The sequence below is a fragment of the Xiphias gladius genome, chromosome 1 (assembly GCF_016859285.1).
Source record: "Xiphias gladius isolate SHS-SW01 ecotype Sanya breed wild chromosome 1, ASM1685928v1, whole genome shotgun sequence".
NCBI classification, from domain to species: domain Eukaryota; kingdom Metazoa; phylum Chordata; class Actinopteri; order Istiophoriformes; family Xiphiidae; genus Xiphias; species Xiphias gladius.
The window spans coordinates 24,083,110-24,099,606 of NC_053400.1; positions in this window are offsets into that span (position 1 = coordinate 24,083,110).

The following is a 16,497-nucleotide window of genomic DNA, read 5'->3' on the forward strand; positions in this document are numbered from 1 at the left end:
TTTTCTATACTGTGTGAATCATCTTCGGCGGTCTGTGCCTGTTTTTTTTTTTATTACTGTTCCCCAGTGAATAATTTTTCCTATCCTGATGACTGACTGACTGACTGACTGAAATTACCAGGGTACATAGGCAGAATCAAATAAATGACCTTTCCGACTAACAATAGTAACATCCGGAGAGGTTTTAACACACAACAGACATGTCAACAAAAATGGCCAACCTTTTACATGGCAGTTATATCGACAGCTCTCCAACACCATTCCTGTGCAATGCACACTGAAGATGTGAGAACAGGGTGCAGCTGACCTCTGCGTTCTTGATGAGTAATGACTGACCGTGCATGTGCAGCATTTAATTTGCTTTCAGTCAGCGACAGAGCCGTTTCACTTTGGCCTCTATCAAAATGTTCCGCTGCTAATTTTCCAAATTTTGCACTCTTGTCTCTACAAACGTACAAGAGGAATAGGAGCTTTAAAGTCACTTACAGTACATGAAGTTTAACAGCTCTGTGTATAATCAGAGCAGGCATGCAGTATGTGCCATGGATTTTATGAATTTTTATTTGGAAGCCATTTAATGCCAAAATTCCTGTGATTCTTCTGACTGCTTCTCATTCCTTGTCTGCAACAGTGACATTTTTCATATACTATTTCAGAAAGTCACACAAAGACTCAAAGAATTGTGTGTGTGTGTGCGTGTGAGAGAGAGAGCGAGAGAGAGAGTGTGAGTGTGAGAGAGAGTGAGACAGAGGCATTTGTCCATGAGTTTGTCAAAAAAAGGGGCTGAGCAAACACAGATAAAGTCACTTGTGAAGTGCTCTCAAAAGCACATCCTGCCTCTCTGCCACACTGAACCATGGTAAAATGACCAGACAGAAGAGAGGTAGGAAGGTGGAATTTATAAAACATAAAGTGGCAGGTCCAGACTCATTTTTGTGAGCTTTATCTCTATCAAATTTTTTTGTATTATGCTAAATAATTCATACTGCTTTTTCTCGATGATTTTTTAATGCAAACACGTAAGATTCCAGAAAAAAATAGCTACACAAGAAAATGTCAGGTGCTAAAAACCATAGATGTATTAAAAGAATTGAATACAGTGGTCGACAATGGTTGAAAGAGTTTGTTTTTTTCAGGCCTCTACATTCAGGAGCCACACAAGGCTCCACCTGGCTACTACCCAAACAAATGAATGACACAAAATAATAAAAAAGATATTATAATTAAAATTCGACCTAATCGCTCAATTTATGACAAATTTTAAAGAGTAAAGTTTGAATGTGTTAAACTGAACTTTTTGTAATAGGTATGATTGTAAAGTGTTTTTGAGAGCATGCCATGCAACCTGCAGCTCTTACTCTGGCCACTAAAATTGCCACACAGCCTAGAGATGTTCCTGGGGGCTTGGATAGAGCCCGGTGCAGACCATCATGCAACACACTGAGTGCAGTGTTTTTTTTAGGAGGGTGGGGATTGTTTGGTTGGTTGGTTGTTTTTTTGTTTTGTTTTTTCCACAGGATGGTGAGGGCCACGGGGTACTTGTTTTTTTCTCAGTGTGTGTGAGGGGAAAAAGTTGTGGAGAATCATTAGGGTGGCAGAAATTCTGTAAGAGATGAGGTCAAAAAGGAAATATATGATGGAAACTGACACATACAGGCTAAATATCTGTAAAAAAGGATACTACATAGGGCTCCAACTAAGAATTATTTTCAATATCAGTTAATCTTCCAAGTTACTCAATTAATTGACTGAACATTTAGTCTATAAAATGTGACAAAATTATGAAAATGCCCAGCATAATTTCCTAAATTTCCTTCAATATCTTTCTTTCTTTTTTTTTTTTTTTTAAAGATACTCCTTTATTTTCACATAAGTGAAGAAGAGCAGCAAATCTTCCCCACTGAGCAACTGGAACCACTCACTGTGTGGCATTTTTGCTTGAGAACTCACTTAAATACCGACTCAATAATTGAAATAGCTCCACTAATCAATTCATCGACTAATTGTTTCATTGAAGACTGAAGTACACTGAACACTGTATGTCTCTAGCCCTCCTTTTTGACTAAACTTGGGAGGTTCTGAACAGAGCCTGGACACTCAGACAGGATGAAGCCACCAGTGGGAGAGGTCGACACGCTGTGGAAGGGGACACAGATGTTCCTGCTATTAAAGATTCAAAAGCTCCTGTGTTGAAGTCAGTGTATTTGTGTACGAGTGGGTGGACCAGAGAAATGCAGAAAGATTTGGAAAGAGACGAGGAAAGTTGCCTGTGTTACCAGTAGCTCTCTTCCTCTATATGTGCTTCTACTGTTATTGTCTCATTATCCCATATAGAAATCTCACAGCGACTCCGAATGAAATGTCGCTGTGAGATGCCATCCTACAGGAGAACCTGATGAAACTGAAGTTCAGGAATCAAATACTGTGGAAGGACACCAGAACAAGTTGCACAAGCCATGTTGCAGATGCAGTGTTTAAAACAAACTGATTGGATTTGGTAAAGGCACACAACAATTTTCTCAATACGGAAAAAGTCTTTCTTTTTTTTTTCCCCCATCGGCATATACACTCTGTGCCTCTTATCCCTAACCGGATGATACAAAAGCCATCCAATAGCATTCTCTCTCCTGTACTTCTCTTCTAGAAAAACTGTCCACATGTTGAGGTTGGGGATGCTTGGTTCAGCATAGATCCCTGTTAGGATAAGGCCCCCCCCGTCCATATCTGAAGCCCCCCCTTGTCGCTTCCTCTTGACACTTATCTCAGACTGCCTTGTAGTCCAACAACTCCAACTCCCAGTGCTCACACCTTGTGTGGCAGTCGGTACAGTATTCATCGCAGGTTTAATAGCAGGGTGGTCATTCATGCAAGGAATTATGGTACATATTTGAACAAAACTGAGATACCTCCCCGATGACTTTCTCCCAGCTGTTCCATTTGCAGATTGAATATTGCATATGCATATTGGATGCAAAGCCATAGAAAGAGGCGCTGGAGTCCCCTCTATTTTACAGTTGTTTAAATATATGTATTGTATTTACTGTATTTTCCTATGTACATTTTTTAATGTTATAAATGCATTTTGTTCTTTTTATGACAACATTTCAAATAAAGTACAATAGTTGACATAAATGTAAGATGATCTGAGTTTAGAAGAGACTTGCATGAACAGCAGCTCACTACTCTCTTTTGAATGGATCTTGCACAGGATATCTCTGGACTAAGGGAGGTGAAATCTTTATCTAATCTTTTGTCTTTGATTCATTCATTTTTATTATTCAAGCCGCGTTACATTGTAACATTCATGATGCTCAGCTTAAACTGTTCCTTAAATATAAGGACAAAATAGTCCATTGATTGGTAAAAACCTAAACTAGGAACATGTTTCATCAAAAACAACTACTGATGATTGATGCATTCTTGTGGGAGGTTGATCAATCACTGATCTAATCAGTGCGTTCCAGTCGTTTTGAAGAAATCAGTTATTTGTTTGCAAAGTAACATCCTATGTGAGAAGTGACGTTCTTGAATGAGACATTTCACCAATGCAACAGTTTGCGGTGTCCTTAAAGTCTTATACTATATGTACATGACACAAATCCCAACATAAAACAAAAAAATCTTGAAATATGCATATGCAGAAGACACAAAGCTTGCATTTAGGCCATTTTTAAATCCCCAAATTTCACTGGAAAGGCTGATGTGGTAGATTAAATGTCTATATATGCTGTGTATTGTATCCTCATATACAGTACATTAGCAGGTAGTAAATAGGCCATTACACTAAATGACACCAGAAATTTAACGCAGACAGACAGAATTCTTAAGACCCCTGGGGGCGGATTGAAGCCTTCGAGAAGACGTGTGACCTACTTGGCTTAACCTGCCTTTGTTCAACTTTGGTCTCTGAGCCAGCTGTGACACATCTGCTGCTGTCAGCTGGAATCACGGGATGTAAGGCAGATGGACGAGACAGTCGGCATGTACGCATGTGCTTCTCCAGCACTGTCTGCGTAGGCGAAGATGGCAGCTTTAAGTGCTGCGTGTCTGCGCGCGGCCCGGTCGCCGGGGAACGCACTGACCATATGCACAGTAATGTTGACAGACAAGCAGTGTGAACGGCGGGAGAGAGGCCATACAGCTCCGCTCTCTTGGCCCGGCTTGGCTCTTGTAGTCTGACGGCACCTGGAGACAGTAAGAAGAGTACAGACATCGTGCATGCAGTGTACACTAATGAGAATACATGGAGTTATAAGCACTCTCCTTTCCTGCACAGGAATGTGTTTCTTCACAGGGGGATTTAGCTGAAGTCAAACTCTTGTACATTTTCTTGTTCACTTGTAGTGTCAATTAAAACCACACAGAAACAGCTCCCTCTTGAGTGATTTTCATTTCAGACATTCAGTAGTATTTGCCCATTTGCAAGCTTGATGGGGTGAAAAAAAAAATAAATCCAGTCCTCCAAAACCCACAAATTCCTTCCTTCATCAATGTGAACACACTACATTTAAATCCCATAGCCTTTAGAAACTTATCACAGAAATACACTGTAAGCTAAGAGCATTATGTTATTTCAGTCGTCTGTAAATTGCTTTTTGTGCATTGAAAATATTCATCAGTTCTATGTCAGGAATTGTTTTTGCTGCCCCGAGTCTCTCTCCAGTCACTGGCTGCGTTTTTTACAGTAATATTACGTCCCTTATCTGTCATGACTTTTCAAGTTACTGGAAGTAGTACTGTAAATGAGCCTGGTTTCTTCTTTCCAGCAAAACAAAGCTGCCTGCTTTAATTGGATCTCCATTTATGAGGAATAAAGCAACTGGCAGTCAGCGTGCCTTTATTCAATACAGGCAGCATATGTGGATTTTATTTCACAAAGAGCTTAATTTTCCCTCCTCCGGCCGTCAGTTCTAAATAATATTTAAGTGGAGAGTTGACAACACAGCAGTGAAGCAGTGATGACAGAACAGCTGGCTTTAGAAGTAACTTGAAACAAGAACACTGGCAACCAGCAAACCCAGATAGCAAGTTTGATAAAGGCTGAAAAACAGTGACACCAGTGTGGGGTTAAACTCTGACCGAGTCTAAATTATGACTGAGTTTGTTTTTTTTTTTTAAATTTAGTCTGAAAGCACATTGCCATACCTACGGTTTAAGAAAAACAAAAAACAAAACAAAAGTGTTCATGTTCATGTTTTGTTCATGTTTTTAAGCAATAATCTGATAAACAGAAAAACAGCTTCTCCTCAACACACCTCAGCTGTTATTTGTCTACATACTGTGTTTTATACTTGCCCGTGTACTAATTTTCATAAAAAGGTGTCGCATTCTCAGGTTAAGGATGGCAAAGTGTGTTTTTGTCAGGTTACCAACCATTTTAAAGCTGCTGTAATAAACATTTTAATGGATTAAAATGAATATGTATAAAGTGAAAGGGGCCATTTGTAATGACAAACACTTGGATCATTTTAACCCAACTCTGCAGCCGTTTTTCTTTCAGGCCATGGTTTTGGCCTTGCAGCCTGCAGCTTTATTGTTTTGAGTTCAGTCTCGCTGCTCTCAACAACCTTCAGCCAACAAATCCTCCCAAATTGAATGACAACATACGTCTTTTTGTATTCTTTTTTTCGTATCCTCTAAAACGTCACGTTGAAGTGTTTTTCGGATCCGACGCCCCTACCGACAGGACAAAAGTTCCCTGTGCCTTTCTTAAATCACTGTTGTAAAATGAATGTTTCATGATGTGACAATGCTATGGTTAAGGTTTGGAAAGTACCTCCGCTGCTCCTGTCATAATTACTTCAGCTCCTTGGGGGCTCTGTCACTTTTGTAAACATGTTATTTTGTTGCACTTGCTGAAATGACTGGTGCTGCTGTTCTTCTTTCAGTGGAAGAGCTCTTATAAACCAACTGTACGCTACCTGCCCAGCACCAAACAGCAGACACACACAGCCACTAGTGGAACATAATGGAGCATTTAGCAGCTAAATGCAGCTCCGTTTTCTCAGGGGTTGGTGGAAACCAAAGTTAGAGCTATACGGACCATTGAATATTGGACTTACATTCATCAGCTCACCTGAAATATGACTTCTTATGACTGCTAATGTTGCTCTGTGTCTGCTGGACATCTGCTGTATTAGGTGATTTTATGTCCGTTTTGTGTTTTACAGCTTTTTGCGCTGACCGCAAGTAGCAAAACATAAATCCAATCAATAAATCGAGTTCACTATTGTTAAATCTACACTATCCCAGTTGAAACTCATCTAGAAATACAGATTAATTCACTGTTTCTATGTCTTTCAAAAAATTCAAACAGGTCAGCATGGAGTTATTTTACACAGTCCCAGCAACAATGTGAAAATGCAATAACAAAGCAAATGAAGCAAAACAAGACACTCTGTAGCAAAAATAATCCGATATTATTCAGATAGAGAAAACAAGTTCTTGCTTACCAAATTTCATGCTGTTATTTCAAGGTTGTACTCAGCCATCAGTGGCATTTATTTACTTAACCCTCTCATTTGACCCATACAAAACACGAGAGTTGCAATCACACACATCCTTTTTACTGTAACTCCTAAATCAGCTCAGTATACCTGTTATTAGTATACTCACCTTAATATATATGGGAGAAAAACCTTATCTATTATCTTCTATTATAATCTAGTATTATGTTTGTCAGCTTGATCAATGTAGCTTCCCACTGGCCTGCGATACTTTTGTTTGTTCTTGCCAAACTCTGGCAATTTTTTGGTCAGTGACCCATTAAAACGTCAGAGCACTCACCCTTTTTTTGGACATCGGTATCCTTTGAAGATTTGAATACAACTTTTTTCAAAGCTGCAACAAAGTGAAAAGCGATCACATCGATGGGGTCGTAGATTAATTGCAGTTCATTGAAATTAAATGTCTCAGGGCGGCAGAAAAGGTCTCAGCGATCACTGTGCTAGAGGATGCCTGTGGTAGTCCCGAGTTTTGAGGTGGACTGTACATTGCTCTGATCTGAAACGACTGGGGGACTAGTTGTTCCACGAGCACGGCTAGAGCTGACTCAAGACACTCTGACCCCCGTGCCTCGAAACACGCGGCAGTGTTATCTGCCAGAGGATACAATCAAGGAAACAAATCAGGGTTCAGTCTCTGGAGCTCGTCTGCTCACACGCATGCCTACAATGTGGGCCTTGTATGCACACAAACGCATTAATTGAATCGCTCACTAATTGCGCATGAATTCTCTATAGCATGACTCATAATGAAAATGCAATTAGACTCTATGAGCGGCTTTGAATCAAACAGAGCTGTGACTTTCATGCAGCGATGCTGCTTTCAGCATCTGGAGTCTCACCACGTGCTGCTTTGTCTGACCTGACTGTCGGACCTCAGAGAGGATCAGTGGGCTTCCTGCCCACCTGAATGTCAGTACCGTCTCTTCCTTCTTTTTGTCATCTATTTCAACTCCTCATTTACACCACAACCTTCCTGCTCCTATTAGTGGTGTAGCCATGTGTAACGTTGCTTGTATTCCCCTGCCTGGGCCGGAGTCCAGAACCAATGTGCTTTCCACTCGTGAATGGGGCTTCGTTTGTGTGTGCGTGCGCGTGCCTGCGCGTGCCTGCCTTGCATGTAATCCCTGGTTATAATGCTGTGGGAATTTTTAAGCATGCTTTGCTTCAACAACACCCTCATCTTAGCCCGCCCCAGTCCATCCACCCAAAATGAGAGTCCAGTTTGTCCCAAATCTTGTTGACATCTGACTGCAGGCAAACATGACACATGCATACATATTAATGAAGCCATGAAGTCATTTATTCACCAGCTGATTTACATTGCAGAGCAGGGAGGTCCTAAATCAAAGGGATTTCAAAACACTTTACAAGATTTGCAAATTAGATCAGACAAGCTGTTTATTTCTTTTGCATGTTGTAGCTGTTGGCCTTAAACTTCATTTTAATGTTACTTCCTTCATTAGGCAAATACGACAGTGACTCCTTCTAAACTAATGCAATTTGCGGAAGATGTCTATTGAACATTGCATTTTTGCATGCGAGCCCATGCATTAAATATAGCCTCAAACCACACCAACACATTCATAAGCATGTACAGACACACGAACAATATGTAGCGCCCCATATTAATCTTTTGGTTGGCTAGGACTAAAACGTTATCTGCCTGTCTGGCTGTCTCTAGTCTCGAGGGAGGAATGTGCATGTGGCAGAGCCTGGTGGAGCAGAGTAGGTAGGACAGACCCAGGATTTGTATGCAGCGGGAGGCACCTTTTTAGGAGGAGTGTGTCTGGTTTGTCTGACACGCAGTGATTCTCTGTGGGTAGGGAGCAGAAGCTTTTTCAGTTGGAGGAAAAGACTTATGAGATTTATTGATCACGGGTTCGTGTGTGTGTGTTGGGGGGGGGGTCTCCGTCTGTATAAAGCAGAGCTTGTATGACATCAAGACTGCAACAGGTGAGGTAACTGAAGATCTAATAGAATAAATTAAAATGATAGGCTCGGTCGGGGTTTTTGTTAATATATTAAAAAACTGTAATGTGCTCGGTTCTTAAAGGTCTGTGGGAACCAGACGCACAACTCTGGCTACTCCAAATCAACCACGGACGGCAGATCATGGCATCAGTACCACTGGATGTCAGGGCGGCTAGATGAGCATTTCACCTCCATGTCACTGGATAAAAAAAAAAAAAAAATCATACAGGCTCGGCTACACACAACAGTTAAAGATTATACAGTCTGACTCTGCTTCACTGGGGCATAAGATTGTTATGTTATGTTTGGAAATTGTGTACAATAGTTCAGACTGTGTCAGAGGGGGATTATATCTGATTGTTGTATTGCGAACGATAAGTGAGTTGACTGGAACTGTACATGAACAAAACACTTGCCTCGTCTTGAACTGAGCTAAAAGGTCTTATAAACTGAGCTGTGGGAGGTTGAAAAATGCCAATGAGGAAAAACGGTTCCTGAACTCTGGGCCTGTAGGTGAGGCCTATGATTTTTCTTGTTTTGTTTTTGTTTCTCTTTCTGTCTTTCTTTTAGTAGATTTCTGCCAATGCTGTGACCTGGAAAACGGACGTATGCGACTGGATAGACACGGGTTGAAGTCATGGAGGCGTCTGCAGCGGCTGTTTTAGCCCGAGAAGCTGCTGCAGAAAAGCAGTCTTTCCATTTCTTTGCCAAGGTCCTGCATGAGTGTGCCCCCAGGTGATTTTGTACAAGCCTGTGGCTTACCTAGCTGGATGCTCTTTAACTCTGTGACTAAGTTCAATAAGCCAAACTCCCCACACCATTTCCTCGTCTTCTGGAGCTTCACCAGACAACACTTACTACTCCCGCTGTCCACTGCTGTTGGACACTAAGCTCACTGCTCCTATTAAAGACAGACAAGCAGCAGGTGCACGAGTGAGCACAGAAGTTAATGCCAGCGCTCTAATTTGAAGATACTCAGTTGTCTTATCTTATTTGGGAGCCTGCTGCAGTGAGTTGGGGGAGGTAAACTGGGGCTGAACAGTTCTTGTACCAGTCCAAAGTTGTTGGCAGTTTACCACAGCACTCGTCCTGGCAGCAGTCGACACATGACGTCTGACCCCCTGTTGTACACACACACACACACGGAGAACTGCTTGTTTTGTGAACCTGTGGGGAGATGCTAACACAAATGTGTGTGAGCAAGAAATGAATCCTCAATAACAGGTAATTTATTATTACAAAAGGCCTTTGTTCGGAGGAGAAATGAGTATTGCGCATGATTGATGGACCTTGGACATGAGGCCCTGACTGAGACGCTGAAATGCCGTTTCAAAGCCGTGGTTTAAAAAAAAAAAAAAAGTTGCTCTGTACAAGAAAGACGGGGATGTCAAGTAATCAAGGACATATTTCAGGACAAAAACATTAGCATTTAAAAAAAAATCTATTTTACAGAGCAGCAACAACGGCTGCTTTAGTGACTGACTGGGCTATGAGGGGTTTAAAAAGGGGCATCTATATCTGTAATGACACACATTTATCAAGTTTGAGGTATTTTCCTGAACACACTTTTCCAAGTGCATTATTTTAATGTGCTATGGCAGAGATGCATTATTACAAATCAACAAACACTTTACTGATTATAGAAAAGACTTTGTTTTTAAGTGGTGAGCAATTTCGTCTCTGGTACCAAGTACTGCAATAGTGACTGTTAATCTTACTTATTTTTTGCTTAGATCAGATATTGGCCTTTACATTTACATTATAATTTAGTTAAATTTACACTGTACTTATTCTCGCAAGTTCTTGGCTACCTGTTTCAACACAGCATGAATTCTGAGGAAGAGAAAAACCGATGACTTCCAACCACACATGAGATGAATGATACCGAGACATCAGATTTATTTGTGATGGTCAGGTTCTCCGGACACGACAGTATCTGTCTCAGTGTATAGATACATGTACACTCACGAAGAACGTGTTTGGGAAAACCAAAGTTGACTTGTCCCCCCCCTGAAGCACACGTGTAATAAGCGACTGTGCTGTTTGAGGATGAAGCGCCGGTGTCGCGGCATAGCAGGACCAACGCCAGGCTGACACAGGAACTAGTGGCAAAACATAATAAAGGGTCATCTTCTCTTTCCAAAATCTGCTCAAGGTTGGACAAACTCTGGAAAATTTGAATTTTTCACTTAGTGTAGCTGAATGTAATGTCTCACATCTTGTAGTTTGTCTGCCCAGGGCTGTTTTCCTTCTATTGCAAAGCTAGTTAGCATACAGTCATTCCTGGTCACATGGAATCGCATGACTGTTGGTTTGTGTTTAAATCAACTCCCAAAGGTTGAGGAGGTTGTAGTATTGTACTACTAGTTGTAGTCGTGTCTTTCTGCTATGTCTTTGCCATTATTTTGAAATCTCTGCTAACAGCATCATCTGCGGTCAAGTTTTTGAGCCATCCACCTCTCATCATTGAGCGGACAGAAGTGTATAGGCTACTGTTCTGTACTGTTCATTAGGACCGATGTTTGGAGACATGGTTATAAAAAACTGCTACTTGTCCTTTCCAAAATGTCCTGATTTTTAGCTAAAGAGTCACATGATTGTAAATAAAACGGAGGGAAGGTACAATAGATCCACTGTTTGACTCAGTTGGGCTATATGTCTTCTATCAAACACCATTCCTTCAGTTTGTCTCCACCAGTTCCCCCCAGTTTAGTGTTCTCTTTGTTGAATGATTTTAAGTGATTACTAGCGTATCTACTTTGTGATACATTAAATGAACAAAACAATGATATTTCATAGAAGACCACATTTGGAGCACATTTGTACATCCCCTTGTGACTTTTCTCAAGTCTTAAGTGTTAATTTGTTGAGGGCTCTAATGGCATGGTATTGTGTGTCTGTTAAGGATGACAGGATGTGGGGTTTATTTATATCTGTGATACACAATGTGCCTGTATTTACTCACATCTTGCATAAGCTTTTGCATATTAGGTTGTGTTTACCTGTGCTTTAAACAAGGACAGCAGTTAGCTGAGGTGCAACACCTTTTTCTCTCATTAGGCTTACTAAACAGGATAATGATTCCCCTGAGAATCTGTCTCCATCGCTCCGCTTGCCCTGTCACTCTCTGCACCACCGTCACCATGGTGATCAAAGCCAGATGTGCGCACTTCTGTTGCTGCCAACAAAGCACAACTGTACTAAGTGTTTTTACAGTTGTCACTGTGCTCAGTGCCACAGCCCTTAGGGAATCTACTATGTATCGCAACAACATTAGACAAACCTAAATTCTCCTTAGACTGTCACATACATTCTTCAACTGAAATAAGGAATTTAAATAAACAAAATTTGACCAATGACCGTCAGCTATAAGTATTTTTTTGTAGAGCTACAAGTGTTCAGCGATTGAATCTGACACCTAAAATGAAGGAATACCAGTTTCAGCTACAGAATAGTTGTTTTCCCAGTTTCGTATTTCAAAATATAGTCTTTCTAACCTTTCTGTCATTTTTAAATGTTCCCCTCCTCTGTCATTTTAACATGTACATGTGTTGCCATAATTCCACTTGATCAGACTAAAATGATGGTTTTCTCAGAAACACGTGAAATCTCACAACTGGCTGATGTTTTTCGTCTCATCTACAGTATTAGTGGCTCTTGTCGTTTAACTCCTTTCCTATTTATAGTCCGTTTTTGAGCTCCTCCTGGGATTGAAGTTTGTCTCCACTCCTGCAAGCCAAACTTATTCAACTATCAAGAAATCAACCAACAAAGATCAGCTGATGCTGACAAAAACAGCAGCGAACCAATCCTTACTAATTTGTTGTGACTATAGATAAATGAACATGCGGAAAGTTAAGACCACAGGACACCATTCAGCTGTTTGAAGAGGGAACAAATCAGCACATTTGGACAGATAGTGAGACATATCTGCTGTGATATTTTGCCTGATTGCCAAATACTGTATGTTCTATTTGTTTGAAAAGTTGTGAGGGACGAGTTTTCTATCTTTCATGTATTTTAACACCAAAAAAACATCAACAAACATCTCTGCGAGACAGAACAACAAAGACAAAGAACTGAAACAGGGCAAAAATCTACACTGGTGTAATGCAACAGGGATCAAAGCAATACAGACAAGACACACAATACACCTGCAGTGACAGATGGAGGTAGCCCCAGAAAAGAGGAGAGAGGGCAACACAGCGCTGCAAGAGAAACTGATAAAAAGGAATGAGGGAGGAATAATAAAGATGGTAGGAAGAATCCATTGTTGATTTAAGTAGGTGTTCAGCCACAAACACTGAATAAGCACTTTGCACAGACATGAACATTTCATCTAAGACCAGTCCGGCTTGATCCATGAACAGGAAAGAACAGTACGAGCCTGACACAATACTGGGTGACACCATTAGGGTGTTGGTTTACCACCATAACTGTCTCTTCCTGCATCTGAGCCCAACAACAAGGTGACTCAGCTTGGACTGTACGCTAATTAGTCAGGTTCTGCCACATGGTGGTAATCTCTGGTGCAGCTTCACAGTTACGAAAAAATAAAACAAAACAAAAAACATCAGCTCTTTTGGTTGAGAGACAGAGAACGAGTAAGAAAGAAAGATAAAAGAAAAAAGTACACGCAATAGACAGTCTCCCGGGAAAAACTTTGGGAACAACTCAAGGATTTGTGCATTGATGCAGTAATTTTACTTTTAGAATCTAAACATACAATTAGGAGACTGTCAGGAACATGGAAAAAACTTTTCATGTCTCTCAAGAAAATGTGACGTCTAATGGTTCAGCCTGTGCCCTAAATATTACGTCAATATGTTTCATAGGAAATAAATGCTCCCTTAGGGCCCCTTTCACAAATTTTTCAACATACTTGCAAAATACTTGTAAATCACTTTTGTGAAACGGGCCCCTGACTTCTATTGTGTCAATATATTCGGGAGATTTGCAGACTTTTCACTGCCAACGCAAAATGTCCATTCTGAACCACATCTGCAAAACGGTCACTGAAAACAAATCCTTCGATATCAGCTCCTGGCAAGTAAAGCATGATACATGTTTTTATTATGTTATGGTTATGCAGATCAGAGTCCTTGGGTAAGGTCAGGGAAAGACTGTGATCTCAAACAATTGGGAAAAAGTCAACAATGACTGAAAGCACGAGACAGGAAGCGTTATCCTTTTCGATCTTTAACAAAACCATGATCTATCCCTGACCTTTGCCAAAGAGTGGCTTAAAACCGACACCACGTATAATAAAACGCAGTCTCGCAGTCAGTCACCGCAGTCTTGTGCTTTTATACACCTAATTACCTCCTTATGACTTTTCTGCCAAAGCCTACAAAGTTTCATCCCCATTTTTCAGTTATCCGTGTCACTCCTGTTCAACGAAACAGAAGCCTTTTCATTTTAATTGATAAAGTAGTCTAAACAAGCTGTGTGAATGGCTCAAATTTCACTCGCTTAACCACAACCTCACGTGTCTTTTTAGGCTTCAAGTGAATTTTCCTCCATTTCACATGCCCGAATGTAGTGATTGTGTACTGGGCAGTCGGCGCACAGTAGTGCTGTGGCTGAACGTTGCTGACTTGCAGCTTTTATTGCAGTACATAGCCTGTTTAAACACTGTAAAAACATCAAACTTTCTAGGCTGTTTAAAAACAAAAAAACAAAACCAAACAAAAAAACCCTTGACTGTGAGCTTCATCCAGACAGCAATTACATTTCCCCCAAAACGGATTTGGCAAGGCAAATTACGAGCATTTTCAACATATTTTGTAGGATATAGGGATGGATGGCTACATCCTTCATAAACTTTCTGTACAACCGTAACTGACACCATCAGTAGTAGATTAGAAAATGATTCTGCCAAGCAACCCGAAAATAGAAAGTGATTTTTGCACCATAAAATTCTACAGTATGATATGTACAGGCAGTTATTAATACAGCACTGCTAACTCTTTGACTCCTGGAGAAAAGAAATACTGACAAATCCGTTGATCTGCTTTGTACTTTCCCTTTTCTCTACAAATCCTCAGACACATTTTTAACTTCATCTCCAATCAAAGGAGCCCGGATTGCAATCTGCTACACAATATGTTTCGCTCCACTTTATTACACCCATAGATAAACCTCATGGCTAGAACACAGACCTGTGAGTAATGAAGGCTCCCTCAGCATAATAAGAACCTTCCATCCTTATGCACTCCTCCTCCTCTCTATTTGTAGTGTCTATGAGTTGAGCTGGTCATTTTCCCTGCTTTCATTTCAAAGGGAAAGGCACGCACAGATGTAGTAACAAAGCGTAATCATTTTTTAGATCCTGCAAGCAAGCAGACAATTAAAGAGAATTTATTGTTATTATGTAGGCAGCTCCAGGTTCTTACTCCTGATGAGGACTCGATGAATTCCAGCTAATCCTGTTATTATTTTAACAATTAGAGTGCTCTTACCTGACACAAACACACACTCACACACACACGAAACACCCACGTGGGTTTGTTCATAAAGCATTTGGTGACACCTATGTCTTTGGTGTATTGTTAAGAACCTGAATCACTTGTAAATCAGAAGCATGTTTACAGCACATTAATTAACCTGTATTAACATCACGGCACATCTTCAGAAAAGCCATATTGGGCAAAAAAGGAGAAAACCCCGACACACAATGTCCTAGATCAAAATAACATTCAGGACGCTGGAAAGAACTTCAGCAACATAGATACGGATGATTATAATTCTCTGTGGCTTGGGAAAGAGAGTGGAGAAAACAGCAAGTGAACTCTTCTGAAGCAGAGGTTTTACAAAAAGCTGACATACTGGAGAAGGTGACTAGTGTAACACCCTCGCAGAGAACCATGAAAGACTTTAAAAGAAAGTGGTTTGATTTTTTTTTTAAACCGCTCAGTAAAAAGCACAGTGCAGCCAGCTAAAGCTAAATCATGCCACTGGAGGAGCTTGGTTAAAACAACTACTTTGCTCTTCCAAACCGCTGAGTGCATCACTGGGGAGGTGTTTGTCTCTGGCTCTGCTCCAGGTGGGCACAGTCTTGGCCCTCCCAGTGCTGAAGATGTTCACCATTCTCTCTTTCCCTGTACTTCTCAATTCTGTCAGATTATATCGGACTCTTTGGACTTTATCTACTGTATATTTATGTACAACAGATTTATTTATAAAGGAGACATATGATCAGCACAAATTTCTTGTTCAATTTATAAAAGTGAGTGATAAAAGTTCACACATGCTCTTCCAAAGCTTTCAGTCTGGTGTGAATTTTTTTTTTTTTTTAGAAAATTTAATAATCCAAATACATTGAAACTAAGAGAATTTTGGATTTTTGTCATTGAGTATTTTATGAGCAAATCCATTCATGAATCATGAGAAAACTGAGCTCATCATGTAGCAAATTATGCAGTAAGTAACACAGTCTCTTTTACACTGTATGTTGTGTAAAAAAAGCACTCCGTTTTGACATTTTAAAAATAAGTAAGTAAAAATAAAACGTAGACTATAGAAACATACAAAGGTCTTTCAGAGGCAGTTAATTGCAAAGGTTTCCAGCCAGTTGCAGATAGTGACCACGGTACTCTCTCAGCAGCACAAAGTCCTACTAAAGGTATGAATAAGGTCTACAACAGTGGTTGAGTTTGTACTACAGTGGGTGTCCGATTCAGCACACACGTTCACACATTTGTCAGCCCATACACCCACGGCCATAAGATTGGGCTGCACACAGAGCATCCGTGCGGACCACTCATGGACACCGGCAGGTGATAAAATTTCCGCCAAGCTGATGTGGAAAGAACAGCACAGGGGGGTAAAGAAAATATTGTAAACACTCGAGGGAGGACTGAAAGAAGGACTAAATCATCACTTGGGAGAATTTGGGCACAGATGGTCTCAGCCCTTTAGACCTGTGTTGTTTGCCTCATTTTGTCTCCGCGGTGTTGATCAAAGTGTGGTTTTTTAGCTCTTTTACAGCTGGTAAGTGCTGCTAACTAGTATTATGCCT